Consider the following 6,000-nt stretch of genomic DNA (forward strand, 5'->3'; position numbering starts at 1 on the left):
TCACTGATGTGTGGAGGATAGCCAATTTAGGTACATATTTATTGTTTGAAAAAGCTCAGACCTCTCAATTGGCCCAAACATTCTACATGTACATACATGTAGCATACAAACAGGGACTGCTTTTAGAGACATGCACTTTTGTGAAAGACTATTTTTATTAGGCCTCAAAATTAAAATACTTTGCAGTACATGTACATGTACATGCAAATCAAAGATGATTAGAAGTAATCAGGTTATGACTGCCTATTTTTTCTGAGAGCAAAAACTATACTTGAATAAATTAATTTTAGTGAAAGTTGTTTTAGGCGTTTTATATAGTACAGGATTTTTGGCTTAATACCCTGTATTATACATGTAGCAAGGCTGCAAAAGTAGTGGCAGCCATTTTGAAGTGGGGTGAATCCTACTTAATAACGCTACCATGTTACTAATTATAGTACAGGGTTTTGCCTATTTTTCAGATCCACTGACAAGAAGCTACATGAACACCATGCCAAAATCCTGTGGGAAACCCTGACCAAACAAAAACTACACATGCAGGAGTGCATAAAAATGGGCTGACAAATATAAACTAACTTGATTATTTTATGATAAAAAGTTGAAACTGAATATGAGTAGTAGTTTATATTTGATAATCTAATAAAATAAACACAACAGAACAAAGTTAGGTATTTAAGAATATAAAGTTACTTGAATAAGCTATTGCCCAAATTGAGTAGCAACTACATGTACTAGCAGTCCACACCTTCATTAAAACTGGCTCATTACTAGTGTTGTGTTGGCTCAGGTTGTAGTTGGCCACCAGCTGTGCCAGTTATAGACCGGCTTGAACTATAACAATAAACAATATTATCATAACAATAAATTCATAGAGTGTACGTGTGAATTTACTGAGGCTACAATATTGCATATTCTGTATAAAAACAGCCAACTATCAGCTGAGTGCATTAGGAATAACACTGCAGTGTATGTACTGAGCATATCTTGGCACAAAATAAAAATAGTAATGATGTTGGTTTTACTCATAAATTATTCTCATGCTACTACAAGCACAATTACTCTCTATCCTTATTCAGCGAATGGTTTGAATAAAAGTAGTATTGTTCCACACAATGAGTAAAATAATAATGACCTTATTTGAAAGAAGTTATAATGACTGATTATTGTGCAAAACTATAAACTATAATACAGCTGAAAACTTTGATAAGAGTCATATTTGGAAAATTGTTAAAAAATTAGTAATTGGCGGTTGCCTATTGCAATGCCAGTTGCTAATATTAATATTCTGCCCATATTTAGAGAAAATTTAAAATGTATTACACATTGCATGTAAACTTATATACAGTATATTATTTCAAGCATTGTTGTTCATAAGTTAGATTGACAAAATCAGATATTAAAAATATAACACACATGCATAATTAACGACTAAATAGACAACCAATTACTTCTTTAATAATAATTACAACAATTTTGATTATGATAAAAATTGAATTGAGCATTTAAATTAAAAGGCTGAGACCACGTTGCAATTAAATGTTGCATACTTTTTTATTCTGTGTAACATGATGTGTTGCATGTGTCCTGAATGTGCAATTGTCAGTATTACTCTGTATTATTCATAGTCTCTACAGTATATATATATATATTCATCATTATAGCATGCAACACAAAATTTTTGATAATGGATCAGTAAAACAATAATTATGCTACTATCCTACACAGCTCATCAGATTCCTAACAATGAGAGAATTAGAATTATTAAAGATCTACATGATCTGGTTTTTAGGTCAGTATATAGCCCGGTATCGACATTATAATGGAACATTCATTCGTTTAATCAATAGAGTACCTTTCTCTCTTCTGATACCTCAGATTCTCTCATCTGATGGAAACAGTCTCAAAAAGAAGAATGAGCTGAGCCCTGGATCCACATGATCTAGCTGAGCGCGGGCAGAGGCACAATTAGCACATCCGCATATGCACATGCCAGATGCATAGATAATAGAGTAAATGAAAGGGATTGGAAACTACCGTTCCCGCCCGGTGATGCGGTTTTCGTCACCCTTGGTTACCTGGTTGGCAACGTCCGTGTTTATCTGCATTCCCCATCTCCTCCACAGTAGTTGTTGTGCAGAAAGGATTTCGAAGGAATATTGTGCGACTATTAGATACCGCTTGCTTATGATATGTCTTCTGTTCCACGTAGAAAGTTTATGGCTACCTATAGCAGGGTTTTTGTTTCTATAGAGCTATTTTTCGACTAGTTATGGGTACACAAAGTCGACATCTTTTTTGACACCTTTTCGCTTCTACAGCTTTCATGCTTTTGCTATTCTAGCAGTACCTCATATCATTCCATAGGTAATTGAAAGTTCTTTTATATTCTGACAAGCTTTTTAGAGTTTGGCTACAATTGTCTTCATTAGAGGGAGAAAACAGCAATTTTTTATGGGCAAAAGCGCTATAACACTCAAAATATTAATCTAAATATACCAAATAAATAATAATTAACAGTGCAAAACATTGAACTCCTTGATAGTTGAGTTTCTTTTTCATCAGAGCACTCTTCTTGGAGTTATTCTAATTTTAATGGAAAAAATCAAGAATTTTGTGGTCAAAAGGTAACAAACCGCCTAGTCAGCAATTTTTTTGCTTAGCAACAATACAATCAAATGGGATTATTGCTACGCCCACGCGGAAGTTTCCAATCCCTTTCATTTACTCTATTATCTATGCATGCACATGCCAGATCAGGCCACGCCTCTAGTCCTCTACTTGTCTACACACATCTACTCTTGCCATGTATCTATGATGTAGACAGCTCATCATTGCAGCTATGATTGCAAATGGAAATGAATAATCTATCTACACCACACTACTCACATCTAGATCTCTGTTGTTGTTAGGTCTAAGAAGAAAACTGGCCAAGCCAAAGTCAAGGTACATGATGTTGCAGGGTTGCTACAAAGCTATACTGGTGACAATTACCCTAAAAGTGATAAGAACAAATCGCCTAACAACAGAATCGTTAGTTAAAACTACTGGTCCATAGAACAATAGCTGGGACAAATCATCCTTATTTGGTACTAACATTCAACTCCAAGAAACGATACTAGCATGATGAAAGTGATACTCTTTAAAGTGATGTACTGGGTATGCTGATGAAGAACAAGTCTTACATTTATTGATTACAATAAAGTAGATATGAATATGACATTATTCTATTTGTTACAAATGAACAATTGATAGAAATCAGTAAATGTATATAGCTTTAGTTCGTCATTGTCAATTATGAAGACCTGATGATGGACAATTACCTTACTGATTTCAACATTGTTGATGATTATTCAGGTGGAATTATAGTCATTGGGCTGTATAAAGTTTATGTGAAGAATTGATCATACATAAATACTTCTGCAAGTGTTCAGTGAGTTGATGGAAGCCTAAAAGAGAAATTTACCAGCATTTAACAATCATGCAATTTGCAAATTTCAAAGAAAATAATTTTGGTCTAAAATTGCTACTTCACTGCACAGCTTTTTACGCCCCTCTCTCACCATAGCAAAAGTTTAAATGTGCATGCTCTTTATTCCTTTATTATTAATAATAAATTAATATGTCATAGATTATTAGTATGCATGTACATGCATTATTGAATTGTAAAGATTGATTTAAAATTGTGGCATTAAATTTATTAAAAATTCTTTCGTTATAAAAAAATATGCCATTGTGAGCCATATCTTGCTGAGCACTAGAGCATAAGTTGTTCACATGAGCTATGAACATAATAGCATGAGAGCTAGCCAAGAGTAAATACTTTGTTTGGTCATTACTAAAACAATATTCTCAGATATGTATGCCCAATTTTAAAAGTATGATCCTACCACTAACATCAACAATACATACGCAATCATTCTATCATTTATAATAATGATAACAACAACAAAGCCTTTCGACTACCATTAAATGATATTCACAAAAACAGTTAGCAAAATACGAGTAAACATGTTTATGACTCTTCAAAGCACAGTTGAGCTGATGCAAGCAGTTTGTCAATATTTATTACTATTATTATCATTATTCATTATTGCAATAATAATTGTCAATAACATAATTATAAATTATGCATAAATTATAATGATGTGGGTGTAAACAAGGTGGGACAGGCATAGATGCCATTATGGTGTACACATATAGTCTCTCAACAGTGCAAAAAATATGATAATTTGTCAATAGACCAGTTGGTGCTAAGTAGAATTTTAAGTATATTCATCGTGATACCATAAATAAAGTAAAATTTTCCTACCACCATTTTGGAGTCATAGTTTACTAAGAGTTGAATGGGAGAAAGCAATATCTTTGCTTCTATACCTCCTAGTGGCACTTATTAAAGTCCATAAGCCAACTATAGACACTGGATGATGGTCAGTAAGCAGTAGCAAGATTGCTATTGCAAATAAATACAGCAGTTTTTGGAATAAGCTCTTATCACGATCGCTCCATAAACAACTATTGAAACTAGGACTCCAAAATGGTGGCAGGAAAATGTTACTTTATTTACAACATCACAAAGAATATACTTAAAATTTTATGAATATACTTAGCGCCAACTGGTCTATACCTAATTACTTGTCAGTGACATAGATTACTGCTATCAATCTTAAGATCAAAAATTATGACATCACAATACTCAAAAAATCACTATCACATTACATAAATAAATTATACATGTAAATCAGGCTCACCTATTATTTTGATTCTCGTCATGTAACCACACAGTTGCCTATGATGCAGTTGACAATCTTTTATACCCATACAACAACTGATCTCATTATAATAGTTTAGTTCCTATAAATATTGTGACAATGAATAAGCTTTATTAGACAAAAAATTATCAAGTAATACTCAAAACACATTACGCTTTTGCAAATTAGACATTTTATACCAAACAGTAAACAGCTTGTTTATCAGTTACACATCATAGTATTCATGATAGCTGATCAATGAATAATACATTTTTCCAGAGAAAAAGTATGGAGATACATGTAAGTAAAAAATCAAGTCAAGAAGTGGATAGCAAAAAGAAAGACACAGACATGGAACATAAAAATGTTCTAAGGCTCTAATGCTCAAAATGTTCCAGTGGTCATTGAGCACAAAAGTGGGGATAGTGCAACTAATATTGTGAGTTTGTTTACAACTACAAGCAGCCCAAAACAACATGAAAGGGATTCCCTTCGACATTCAGCAACTTCTTGTACTATTACAGAATCACAAGGAGCTAGTAGGAGCTAGTGATGTGACTGATGGACTCAATCTCAGTGAGGATGTCATGAGTAGCAACAGTCAACTCATAGATCAACCTCAAGACATGAAGTATGCTATAATCATTAAAATTAATAATAATGATTATTTTTTAAATTTACAGTCTTTTGGACAATACTGCTTTCAATGGATATTTGACTAAAGCAATTGCAAGTACTCAACATTTGAATTTACTCAATTATATGATTGGGCTTATTCGAAGCTGTCTAACTTTATGATAATACTTAGTTTGCTAATTACATGTACTCTAATCAAAAATAACAATTTTGATCAATAAATGATATATATTTATACACGTTACTAAAAACTGACAAACGTTTTAATGAACTATGCCTCCGGCATATTGCAGAACAGTAAAGTAGAACAAGATTATTAATACTGCAATTAATGCAACACAAACTGACCTGCATGGCAGTCAAATATTTTAAAGATTATTGCTGAGCTCACTATTTTCAACTCATATCACAAATATTTTATGGTTACACAAACAAGAAAAATGCCTCACTTTTAAACATTCCCTTAGTTTATTGATGGATAATCACTTTCATCAAAAAAGATACTCAAAACATACTACTAACTATGAAAAATAATTGAGTAAAACCCTTACCAAGAGTACATGATATTTACATATTATGTACTCTTGCAATGGCGTAGGAAGCGGGGGGGGGGGGG

Source organism: Amphimedon queenslandica, unplaced genomic scaffold (genome assembly GCF_000090795.2).
Source record: "Amphimedon queenslandica unplaced genomic scaffold, v1.1 AMPQUscaffold_13418, whole genome shotgun sequence".
NCBI lineage: Eukaryota > Metazoa > Porifera > Demospongiae > Haplosclerida > Niphatidae > Amphimedon > Amphimedon queenslandica.